Source organism: Rattus norvegicus, chromosome 11 (genome assembly GCF_021556685.1).
Source record: "Rattus norvegicus strain SHRSP/BbbUtx chromosome 11, alternate assembly SHRSP_T2T, whole genome shotgun sequence".
Lineage (NCBI taxonomy): Eukaryota > Metazoa > Chordata > Mammalia > Rodentia > Muridae > Rattus > Rattus norvegicus.
Genome location: NC_141544.1, coordinates 28875815 through 28889524, shown reverse-complemented (window position 1 = coordinate 28889524; position 13710 = coordinate 28875815). Strand labels below are relative to the sequence as shown.

Sequence of the window (13710 nt, the reverse complement as noted above, 5' to 3'; positions counted from 1 at the left end):
GCTTAATAGGAAGCATTTTAGGTCATGGTAACATTACCCTTGAAAATTGATTGATGCAATTTCCATGAGAGGGAATTAGTTAACACAATAGCAAGCTGTTCATCCAGACCCCTTTTTTTCTGTTCCCATTTCACATGCACTTGCCTGGCCTTTGGCACTTTCACCGTTTTAGTAAGCAGCGCAATTACTCCCAAAATGCCAGCCTCACGCCAACATAACCTTTTGGACATTGGAGCCCCCAGAACAAGCCAAAATAAATACCTTTGCTGTATAAATTATTCCAGAATATTCTATTATTTACTTGTAATTTTTAATTATGTACATGTCTGCATGTATAAGTATGTACACAAATGTGCAGGAGCCAACACAGGCACGAGAAGATAGAAGATCCCCAGAAGGCAGAATTACAGGTACTTGTGTGGTACCTGATATACTGGGAGCTGAACTAGGATCCGCTACAAGAACACTATAGGCTTTTAACTGGTGAGCCATTTATCTAACATCCTTAAGTTTCAAGTAGTCTTTTGAATCAACATAAAATAGACTAAGACATCAACTGAAGAATGAATGCATACCCCAAATGTGATTAACATGTATATATATATATATATATATATATGCACATTGGTATTAATTCAAAAGAAAAAGAATATTGCCATTTGTTTCAATATGGGTGAACCTGAGGGCTATATGATAAGTTTAAAAAACCAAGAATAGAAAAGCAAATGATGTATGATTTCACTTATATGTGGATTTCTTAAAAATCAAATGTCACATTCTTTTAAGTGAGTTGTTCTGGGTTTCCTCAAGAGTCAGGTAAGTGAAGGAAATGTTTATCTAAGAGTACAAAATTTCAGTTTTAAGTTGAGTTTGGGAGACTAAAGTCTCTAACAGAACAATTATAGTTAATAATATTGAACTGTATAGTGTATACTTGAAATTTCTTAAGTAGTTGAGTTCTTAAACATCCTAAGTCAAGACAAATTCACTACATGTGGTACCATTATTTGACCAATGAAGTAATTATTTCATAATGAAGTATCTCATACATATATCAAGTTATCACAACATATACAAATATACTTGAAATGAATAAAATTTTGTTTCTCAAGTTATATCAATAAGACAAAAATTTAAATTTAAAGTTATTAAATACAAATGATTAAACTATAAGAGAATCAAATAAACAAACCTAAGCTAAACTGAATAAAATTCGAATTGTCATAACATAAAAATTATTGAAATGTAGCCAAGAAGTGAAGAAGAAATAAAATTACTTTTGCAGTAATATCCAAATTTATCTCACAATATCCAAACCTCAGAATGTTTCTAGATCTAGTCATTTCTGGGATGTTTTATTTCTCAAAATAAAATCTTCAAGGGGCACACGTAATGTTTTATGTATTACAAATTGACAAAAATCTCCCTGACAATGTTTACAGTGTATGTCATGTTAACATGGCTGAAAAAATATTTTTGGAACAGAATAATATAACATTAATTAAAAATAAATATAAAATATAATATCTAAAAATTTCAAAGCAAAACTGGTATACTACAATGGGAAATCATTAGCTAGTGAGAGACTTAGGAATGAGTGAATTAAAGCAGGGCTTCATGCAAGTCTTGGCTATCATGATTAAATCCAGGGTCTGAGCCACTAGGTCTGGAGCCAACACTGTATTCCCACAGACTCACAGGCAATCCTAATGATTCTGACTAGACCATTGTCACTCTAGCAGGACATGCGATGATAAAGCCATTAATGAATATTTATTTGGAAGTATCACTGATATTTAACCACAGCATACACATCAGGGCATTCAGTTCATTTATAAAACATAAAATCAAATGATCCCTTCATGGGATACATTAATATACTTGCTAAATAAAGTTAATTTTAAAGTGAGCAGACCTAATTTCTACTACAAAAATGTAATATGCTTGTAATTTTAAAATATGCCTAACACTAGTCCTTAACATAGAAATGCTATAGGGGAAATTATAAAATAACTATTCAAAAGAATGAAATTTCTACATGTTAAGAAGAAACTGTAACATGAAATTTAGTGAAAAATTATTTTAAAAATATTTGGAACATGTTAAAATCTGAAGATTGATGTCTTTAATACTTGAAGTGTTATTATCAATAAGGAATGAATAAATATATTGAAGAATAGAAAAATATAGATTAAAAATATGAGAAGAAATTATTTGTATGATCTGAAGAGGAAAGAGAGTAAGTCAGTCACAATACCTTCTAACTAAAATTTGTTCTGACTATAGAGTGTGCTGGAATGAGAGCCTAGGAGACATAGTCATCAAAAAGACAAAAGACTTCAAAATGGGCTTCAGAGCTAAACAAAGAATTCACAGCTGAGGAATGCCGAATGGCTGAGAAACACCTAAAGAAATGTTCAACATCTTTAGTCATAAGGGAAATGAAAATCAAAACAACCCTGAGATTTCACCTCACACCAGTGAGAATGGCTAAGATCAAAAACTCAGGTGACAGCAAATGCTGGTGAGGATGTGGAGAAAGAGGAACACTCCTCCATTGTTGGTGGGATTGCAGACTGGTACAACCATTCTGGAAATCAGTCTGGAGGTTCCTCAGAAAATTGGACATTGAACCCCTGAGGATCCAGCTATACCTCTCTTAGGCATATACCCAAAAGATGCCCCAACATATAACAAAGACACATGCTCCACTATGTTCATAGCAGCCTTATTTATAATAGCCAGAAGCTGGAAAGAACCCAGATGCCCTTCAACAGAGGAATGAATATAGAAAATGTGGTACATCTACACAATGGAATATTACTCAGCTATCAAAAACAATGACTTTATGAAATTCATAGGCAAATGGATGGAACTGGAAAATACCATCCTGAGTGAGGCAACCCAATCACAGAAAAACATACATGGTATGCACTCATTGATAAGTGGCTATTAGCACAATTGCTTGAATTACCCTAGATGCACAGAACACATGAAACTCAAGATGGATGATCAAAATGCGAATGCTTCACTCCTTCTTTAAAAGGGGAACAAGAATACCCTTGGCAGGGAATAGAGAGGCAAAGATTAAAACAGAGGCAGAAGGAACACCCATTCAGAGCCTGCCCCACATGTGGCCCATACATATACAGCCACTCAATTAGACAAGATGGATGAAGCAAAGAAGTGCAGGCTGACAGGAACTGGATATAGATCTCTCCTGAGAGACCAGCCAGAATACAGCAAATACAGAGGCGAATGCCAGCAGCAATCCACTGAACTGAGATCGGGACCCCCGTTGAAGGAATCAGAGAAAGGTCTAGAAGAGCTTGAAGGGGCTCGAGACCCCATATGTACAACAATGCCAAGCAACCAGAGCTTCCAGGGACTAAGTCACTACCCAAAGACTATACATGGACTGACCCTGGACTCTGACCTCATAGGTAGCAATGAATATCCTAGTAAGAGCACCAGTGGAAGGGGAAGCCCTGGGTCCTGCCAAGACTGACCCCCCAGTGAACGTGATTGTTGGGGGGAGGGCCGTAATGGGGGGAGGATGGGGAGGGGAAGCCCATATAGAAGGGGAGGGTATGTTGGCCCGGAAACCGGGAAGGGAATAATTGAAATGTAAATAAGAAATACTCAAGTTAATAAAGATTAAAAAAAAAAGACTTCAGCTTCTGATGGAAGCAGATGCAGAGTACCTAGCTGAACTTTAGGTGGAGCTCAGGGAAGGAAGCATCCAAGGAACCAGATGGGGTAGGGACACAGCGCAGAAAACAAGGCCAGCCCACAAAATCAATTGACAAAAAGGCTATAATTCAAGAAGCTTAAGCAAGACATCAGAGAGCCTGTAGTGGGGTCAGGTGGGGACAGGGTCCTGTGTGAGCCTCCACAAGGTCAATGGCTGGGCATAAGGTTTGTTCGTATAATAATGTACATATTTTCACATTCCTCTGAGGAATGGTCTCCCTGTTGATGGTAACGATTCCTTGAAATTAGAAACAGCATGAGTCCAGGAGTGGAAGGTGTGTTAATGTCTCAGCAAAATGGTAAACACTGGAACCTTCCGGACAGCTCTTAAGGCTATGGGAAAGAGCTCAGAATACATGAGTTCAAAATATATATAATTTCTCAACTATGCAAAATGTAAGGATGCAATATGAATTATGAATGACTTCATGAATCTAAAGGAACAAAGGCACCTACATTATAAGCCAGTTTGCCAGAAAGATATAAAAGCAGGCAGATTCCTGAGTTCAAGATCAGCCTGGGACACAGCAAGATTAGACCTAGGTATGGTAGAAATGGTAATTTCAGGGCAAGATTTCACCCAACTACCTATGAGCTGTGCTTAACAAAGGTAGACAGATCTCTGAATTCTTTTGCAATATTAAGAAAAAAATATGCTTCCTGTCCCCTAAGAATCAAAGGGCTGAGGTCATAGAATCCTGATTCATAAAGTAATCTGAAGGAAACCTGAAGTAAATGACTAGATTAATATGTAAAAGACAAGACTGGACCTGAGTTCTTCAGGAGATGAGTTGTCCAGAGAATTTTTTAGCATAAAAAGAAAACTGCTTGGAGAACTGACAGACGTAGACACACACACACACACACACACACACACACACACACACACACACAAGCAAGCAAGGCATGGCCAGAGAGATCTCTTAGAATACCAAGCAAGCAGAATACAGACAGAGAAATCTCCAGAGAGAAAGCAGAACAGTGAAGCAGACTGGAAATGCTATATCGAGTAGAACAAAGGCCATCAGCTTGTATCCACGATTTGACTTTGTGTCATTCTTTTCTGAGTTCTTTTCGCTGCTGTCAGACACCCCTTCTCTCATAACCCCTCTCCAAGCCGAGGCTGATCCTTGGTATTGTAGTAGTGTGACCTAAGTGCTTTACATACATATTATATACCTGGGAGTTTTTGTGTGGATCCTAATAGTGGGAGCAGGAGCTGTGCCTGACTCTTTTGCCTACTTGTGGGAACCCTTTCCTCCTGCTGGGCAGCTTTGTCCAGCCGGGATGTGATGATATCTATGTACCTGTTCCTACTGTAGCTTCTTATGCCAAGTTAGGTTGATGTTGCTAGGGAGCCTTCTCTTGACTGAGGGGTGACAGAAATGGATGGGGTGGATCTGTGGGAAACAAGGAGTGGATGGAGGGAGCCTGGGGTAAGCACAGGGAGGAGAAATTGAAGTGGGGATACATGAGAGAAGTTGAGATGAGAGAATATACATACATACATACATACATACATACATACATACATACATACATGAAATAGATCATTAGCAGGGCATATTTTATTGACCCAAATTAGCAGGATGTTTGGAACTTACAGCATCAAATTTAAATTTTAGATATTTTTTCCCACATGATATTATACTTTGCCCTTATCCATCTCCTTCCCCTATTGCCTTCCCTATTACATGTCTCTCTTCCCACCTTCCCCTGTTCAGCTTCCTGCTCTCAGATCACACATGACTTGATCTACCTTCTATTAACTTCCAAATTCCATGTATTAAATATGAAAAGTATTACTCTATGACCTATATTCTTATTCCAAGCCTTGAAAATACTGAATTGCAGTTAGACATATTTTTTTTCTGACATTGCAAAAAGGTATGCTTTCTCTTTGATTCTGTGGAATTCATCTTAAAAATAATGTCATGAAATAGAGAAGGGAGACCAAGGGTAGAGAAATGGACTGAGGTAAATATTATCTATTTGGAAGAAATTGTCTATATGAAACTCAACACCAAGAACAATGAATACATGTCAATAAGAAATATTTTAACTACACCTAAGAAAACACAGGAAATAAATATTTGCTGGTATGGACCAGCAAAACCAAAACTATCATCACCAATGTAAAAATAGCAGAAATTAACGATCATTGGTAATTAATCTCTCTCAATATCAGTGGACTAGATTCCCCAGTAAAAAGACAAAAGCTAATCAGATGAATATGAAAACATGATCCATCATTCTACTGCATATAAGAAACACACCTCAGCAAAAAAGACAGACATTCAGAGTAAAGGGCAGGAAAAGGGTTCTCCAAGCAAACTGACTGAAGAAGCAAGCTAGAGTAGCAATTCAAATATCTAATAAAATAAACTTTCTATCAAATTAACCAAAAGAGATGGGGAAGGACACTTCATATTCATCAAAGAAAAAGTCCATCAACATTTTTGGCCCAAATGGAAGTATAACCACATTTATAAAGTAAACATTAATAAATTTTAAATCACATTTTGAACTTCACACATTTATAGTGGGAGACTTCAATACCAATGTTCAAAAATGAACAGGTCATTGAAACAAAACCTAAACAGAGAACTAATGAAACTAACAGATATTATGAATCCATGAACCTAACCAATAACTACAGAATATTTCATCCAAACATAAAAGAATATACCTTATCCTCACACCTCAAGGAGCCTTCTCCAAAGTTTACCATATACTCAGTCACAAAGTGAACCTCAACAGATACATGAATATTGAAGTAACACTTTGTATTTTATCAGACCACCATGAATTAAAGCTAGAATTCAACAGCAAAAACAACAGAAAGCCTACAAATTCATGGAAACTGAACAACTTTATAGTCAGTGATCGCTACATCAGGGAAGAAATAAGAAAGTAAGACTTTCCAGATTAATAAAAAGGAAGGCACAACATTATCCAAACTTACGAGACACGATGAAAACTGGGTAAGAAAGTTCATGCACTAAGTACCTTAATAAGGAAATTGGAGATATCGCAAACCAGCAATTTAAATGTACATTGAAGGCTCTTAAACACACACACACACACACACACACACACACACACACACACACACACACACACATGCACACACGCACACACACACACACACACACACACACACACACAAAAGCACACACAAACATGAACACACACACACACTGACACACCAAGAGGAATAGATGGCAAAAAATAATCAAAATCAGGGCTGAAATCAATCGATTAGAAACAAAGAGAACAATACAAAGAATCAAAAAAAAAATACTAGTTCTTTGAGAAAACAAATCAACAAGACAGACAACCCCTTAGGCAAACTAACTAAAAGGAAGAAAGACAGAATCCAAATTTAAAAAATCAGAAATAAAAAGGGTGATATAACAGATGCTAAGGATCATTAGATCTTCTTACTTCCAAAGCCTCTCCTCACCAAACTTGGAATATCTAAACAAAATAAATTATTTTCTTTAATAGATTTCACTTACCAATGTTAAATTAAGATGAGGCAAACATGGGGTTGGGAATTTAGCTCAGTGGTAGAGCACTTGCCTAGCAAGCACAAGGCCCTGGGTTCGGTCCCCAGCTCTGAAAAAAAGAATAAAAAAAAAAAGATGAGGCAAATTATTTAAATAATCTTATAACTCCTTATAATATAAGGAAATAGAGGCTGTCATCAGAAGTCTCCTAACAAAAAGAAGCCCAGGGGCAGTTGATTTTAGTGTAGAATTCCACCATACTTTCAAAGAAGAACTAATATCAATACTCTTCAAACTATTCCATAAAATAGAAACAGAAAGAACATTGCCAAACTCTTTCTAGATGCCATAGACATCGTGATACCTAAACCACAGAAAGACTTAACAAAGAAAATTTCAGACTAATTTGCCCCATGAACATTGATTTAAAATGCTCAATAAAACACTTGTAAACAGAATCCAAGAACACATCAAGATCATCATCCACCATGATCAAGTAGACTTCATCCCAGGGATGAAGAGATGGTTCAACATACAAAACTTCATCAGTGTAATCCACCATATAAACAAACTAAAAGAAAATAAAAACTGTACAATCGTCTCATTAGATATTGAAAAAGCTTTGGATAAAAATTTCACACCTTTCACAATAAAAGTCTTGGAGAGATCATGGATTCAAGGCATACACCTAAACAAAATAAAGGCAATTTATAACAATCTGACAGCAACCCTCAAACTAAGTGGAGAGAAACATAAGTATGAACCACTTCTACTAAAATTAGGGACAAGAAAAGATAGTCTACTCTCAACTTCCTTTCTTTCTTCAGTTCTTAAAGTTCTTCTCAAACAGATCATTCACTTGCTTGGTTAGAGTCACCCCAAGATATTTCTTGGTGAAACTATTCAATACAGAACTTGAAGTTCTAGCTAGAGAAATATTACAATTAAAGAAGATCAAGGATTTACAAATTGGATAGAAAGAAATCAGCACACCTATTTGAAAACAGTTGGGAAATAATTCTAATGCTTTGTTTTAATTCAGTTCCCCAAAGCCCTCCTGAGGCTGAGGGTCCCTGCCCTCAGTTGGCTTTGATTGGTAATAAAGAATTGCCATAGACAGAAGTGGGACTTTTAGGCAAGAGACTGAGGGAATCACCATGACAGGGAAGCAAAGAGAACAGACATATATCATAGTTTATAATTCACATAATTGATATGGCTGTGCTCAATTTATGTCTGAGAAAAGAGGCTTTTTTTATTGGACAGAAAGGATGAGATATTGGGAAACAATTGTAATGTTTTGTCTTAATTCAGCTCCCAAAAGCTATGCTTCCGTTCACTGAGGGTCCCTGCCTCTAGCTGGCTTTGACTGATAATAAAGATTGTTGTACAGTCAATGGCTGGGCAGGAAGACAAAAGTAGAACTATTGAGTTGTGTGGGCAAAGAACCAAAGGTAAGAGAGAGATAGAATTACCATGACAGGGAAGCAAAGACAGCAGACTTAAAGGCCTGCCTACATGTAAGAATCTGGGAAAGTGGCCCTGTTAAAATGGCTGGATACAAAATTAACTCAAAATAATTAGTAGCCTTCCTTTATACAAATGATAAGTGGGATGAGAAAGAAATCAGGGAAAAAGCACCCTTTATAATAGACACAAATAATATAAAATATCTTGGTGTAAGTCTAACCAAGCAAATGAAAGATATGTATGACAAGAATTTCAACTCTCTGAAGAAATTGAAGAAGAAATCAGAAAATAGAAATATCTCCATGCTCATGGAACATTGGGATTAATATAGTAAAAACAGCCATCTTGCCAAATGCAATCACCATCAAAATTCCAACGCAATTCTTTTCAGACCTTGAAAGAGTAACTCTCCACTTCATATGGAAGAATAAAAAAGCCAGGATAGCAAAAACAACACTGTACAATAAAAGAACTTCTGTAACTATCACCATCCCTGATTTCATGCTGTACTACTGAACAATAAATAGATAAAGATAAAAACTGCAAGGTATTAATGTAAAAACAGACAGGTTGACCAACAGAATAGAATTGAAGACTCAAAAATAAACTTATGTTTCTATGGACACTTGATATTTGACAGAAGTCAAAATCATACATTGAAAAAGAGAAAGCATGTTCAACAAATGTTGCTGGTCTAATGGGATGTCTACATGTAAAAGAATGAAAATAGATCCGTATTTTAACGCTGCACAAAACTCAAGTCCAAGTGAATCAAAGACCTCAACACAAAACTAGATACACTAAACATAGTAGTAGAAGAGAAAGTGCGAAGTATTCTTGAACATATTCGTACAGGAGACAACTTCCTGAATAGAACGAAAACAGCTCAGGTAATAAGATCATCCATTAATGAATGGGAACCTCAGGAAACTGAAAAGCATCAGTGAGGCAAAGGATACTATCAATAGGCCAAGATCACAACCTAGAGAATGGAAAAAGATCTTTACCAATCCTACAGCTGAAAGGGGGCTAATATCCAACATATATAAAGAACTCAAGAAATTAGAAACCAACAAACCAAATTATCAACTTTAAAAAGTGGGATATAGAGCTAAAGAGAACTCTCAACAGAGGAATCTCTAATGGCTGAGAAACACTTAAAGACATGTTCAATATCCTTAGTCATCAAGGAAATGCAAATCAAAATGACTCTGAGAGTCCATCTTATACCTGTCAGAATGGCTAGGATCAAAAATGATAACTCATGCTGTCAAGTATATAGACCAAGGGAAATACTCCTCCATTACTGGTGGAAGTGCAAGCTTGTATAACCAATTTGGTTGTACAGTTTCTCAGAAAATTAGGAATAGTTCTACCTCAAGACCAGTATGTTCCACAATACTACAAAGAAACTTCTTGTACAACTCTGTTCATAGCAGCTTTATTCAAAATAGCCAGAAACCTCGATTTCCCTCAACGATATATAGCTGTCTCTTAAGAGGCTCTTCCAGAGCATGACAAATGCAGAGGTGAATGTTAGCAGCCAACCATTGAACTGAGAACAGGGTCCCCACTGGAGGAGTTAGAGAAAGGATTGAAGGAGCTGAAGGGGCTTACAACCCCTTAAGAACAACAATACCAACCAACCAGAGCCTCCAGGGACTAAAGCACCACCCAAAGAGTACACATGGACAGACCCATGGCTCCAGCTGCATATATAGCAGAGGATGGCCTTGTTGGGCACCAGAGGGTGGAGAAGCCCTTGGTCCTGCAAAGGCTCAATGCCCCAGTATAGGGAAATGCCAGGGCAGGGAGGCAGGAAGGGGTAGATGGTCGAGTGGGAAAACACCCTCATAGAAGCAGGAGGAGGGGGGATAAGATAGGAGGTTTATGCACGGGAAACAGGAAAAGGGGATAACATTTGAAATGAAAATTAAAAAAATATCCAATTTGGAAAAAAGAAATGAGGTTCATTTACACAATGGACTCAGCTCATTTACACAAATACTACTCAACTATTAAAAACATGGACATCATGAAATTTGTAGGCAAATGGATAGACCTAAAAATATCATCCTGAGTGAGGTAAGCCAGACCCAGAAAGACTTGCATGGTATGTACTTACTTATAAGTGGATATTAGCCATAAAGTACATTAAAATCCACAGACCCAAAGAAGCTAAGTAGCAAGAGGGGTCCAAGGGAGGATGCTTGAATCTCATTCAAAAGAGGAAGTAAATTAGACACTGGATGTATAGGGAGAGCATGACCTGGGAGAACAAGGGGATGGAGAAGGGAACTGGGATGGGAATCAGGTATGGGGAGAGCAGGGGTAGCAGGTGAGAGGGCTGGGAGGATTAAGAGAAATCAGAGGAGGACATCTCTGGTACAAGACAGAGACCTGGGATGTAGGAAGATCCTGGCAGGATATGGGAGTGACTTTAGCTGAAACCCTAGCAGGGAGCAATGGAAACTGAAGTTTTCATCTCCTGAAGCAGGGCTGTTAGGGAAGCGATAGGGACCTACAAAGTCTTTGACATCAAATTTACCTTGTTATAAGTTATGTAGGGATAAAGATGGAGCAGAGATTGAGGGAATAGCCAACCATTGACTTGCCCAATGTGAGAGAGCCAACTCCTGACGGTATTTAATGATCCTGTTCTATGCTTACAGATAGAAGCCTAGCGTAACTGTCCTCTGAGAGGTTCTATTCAACGGCAGATGGAAACAGCTGCAGAGACCCACAGTTAAACATTTGGCTGAGCTCACGGAGTCTTGTTGAAGAGCCAGGGTATTGGAGCAGCTGGATGGGTCAACGATACCACAAGAAGACCTAGGGAGCCAAATAACCTGGACCCATGGGTGCTCACCAAGACTGAACCCCCAACCAAAGTTCATGCATGGACTGGACCTAGGACCTCTATATACGTGTAGCAGTTATGAAGCTTGGTTTTCATGAGGGTCCTCTAACATTAGAGCAGGATCCCTCTTTGATTTTGACTCTGTTGCTTGCCTTTGGATCCCTTTCCTCTATCTGGCCTGCCTTGTATGTCCTCAGTGGGAGAGTATGTGCTTAGTCCTGGTGAGACTTGGTGTACCAGCCAGGATTGGTACCCGGAGGACAAGGGACTGGCCTGCTCCACGAAGAGGGGCAGGCTGAATGGGGAATGGGGATGTGGGGGTGGAACTGGAGGAAGAAGAGAGATAGGCACTGCAATTAGGATGTAAAATTAATAAATGAATAAAGGCTTGTTATCACACCTACATTCCAGTTCAGAGCAGGAGACTCTTCAGAGTGCTCTGCCTCTCTCGTCCTCAGAATTTCCTGGATGCTAAGCTGCCCTGTGATTGGTCCTGTCATTCTTGGAACATCCTCATATTTTTTAAAACATGAGCATGGCTTACTTCCTGCAGCATTGCGATGGGGAATTCTAACTACAAGAGTATGAAACATGACACTCTGCTCAAAGTAATTAGGATCAAAGTCAAAATCGGGGAATATATTGCAACTTAGTTTATAAGTCCCTGGGTTGCAGCTCAAGTCCTTCAGTAATTATAGTTCATAATGCAAAGGTGCTTAACAGGTGGAGCCTGTTAATAGAACTATCAAAATTTTCTCATGAAGAACCAACTCTCCTATTTTCCATTATCAGTAGAAAAATGAACGTTTTGTAAGTATAAATGATCTCATTTCATAGAATGGTATCCTTCCCAAATAGTAGACATCTTAACAAACACAATATTCTTACCAAATAAGAAAAGGATTGCATTTTAATTCCCCAAGATTAGTCAATGTTATATAGCATAATTACCAAGACCAAAATATTCTCTTTTCATGTCACTCACATATCTTTTAGAAAATTCCAGAATAAAGAAGAACTAGGTAATTATTAATTTTGAAGCGGTGATAAGCTATCTTATAAACTAGGAATTTTATAATGGAAAGGTAACTGCGTTCTCTTTCAAATGAAAGTATGTAGCTTGAGACCGTTAGGAAGTCGTTGGTAAATTTCACTTTATTAGTGTGAACTTGCTAACATGGGCTCTAAAACCACCTCATAATTAATGTCTTCCAAGACTTATTCAATTAGGTATCCGACTGAAATGTAGTTAAATGGGAAGATATTATCTCAAAGAGTGACTGCAACTAAGTTTTTAATATACATAAATTAGCACTGAGGAAATTCAGGATCCCAATCAACATTTGCTATTTCACATTTCTCAGAAATTTAACTGAAAAGTGAGGTTTTGGCAGAGGGGGAAAAAAGGAATGTTATAGGAAGGTAGGCAATATTAACTTAAAGATTTTTGGATTGTTTGGTTTTTTCTTTTATGATTGCTATGATGTCAGCCATATTATTCAAAAGTTTATCAGTTGAAGAAAAGCAAGAATATGCTTTATATGAATGTATATAGAACAAATAGGTTATCTGTTACACAAAAGGCTTTCTTTCCCTCCTGAACTACTTCAGATCCAAAACTTAATCACCAATGCTTGTGAACTTACTTATCAAGTACATCCAAACCTAGAAACAACAAGCCACTTTTGAAAACTCACATATATTTTTGCTTCTAATGGTAAAGCGTTGGATGAAATGAGCTAAAATTCACTCTGCCTATTATTAGCCTTCCTAAGAAGTATTTATTGGAAAATCTAACAACAGTCTGGCAGTTTTTTCTGTGATTATAGCACAGATAAACTCTGTAGAGTAAATGCAAAGTCAAATGAATCAAAATAATGGAAGATGTTCATAGCATTTTGGAGAAAATACATTTTCCATGACAGGATAAAAATCATAAACAAATTTCCTCTCCCATTTTAAAAATTGGCGAATCTCAATTTCCTATTAGTTATATTAAGTAAAATGTGCCCCAGTGAGCATTTGCCAAAACCCACACTGATGCTTAGGGAAATAACAGGATTCCGTGGCTATGTTTCTTGCCTACAGATAACAGGTTTCTGAGAGCTTTCGGTC

At 37.5% G+C, this 13710-nt stretch overlaps 1 long non-coding RNA gene across 1 annotated transcript in view; it reads right to left on the bottom strand.

Moving 5' to 3' along the window:
• Window positions 1-11397, bottom strand: part of LOC148002474 (uncharacterized) — a 98437-nt gene extending 87040 nt beyond the window's left edge. The window contains exons 1-2 of the long non-coding RNA XR_015632958.1: window positions 11284-11397; window positions 7275-7374 (exon numbers count right to left, since the gene is read on the bottom strand). This is a non-coding gene — a long non-coding RNA (uncharacterized LOC148002474). The remainder of the gene's footprint in view (window positions 1-7274; window positions 7375-11283) is intronic.
• Between the last annotated feature and the right edge of the window lie 2313 nt (window positions 11398-13710).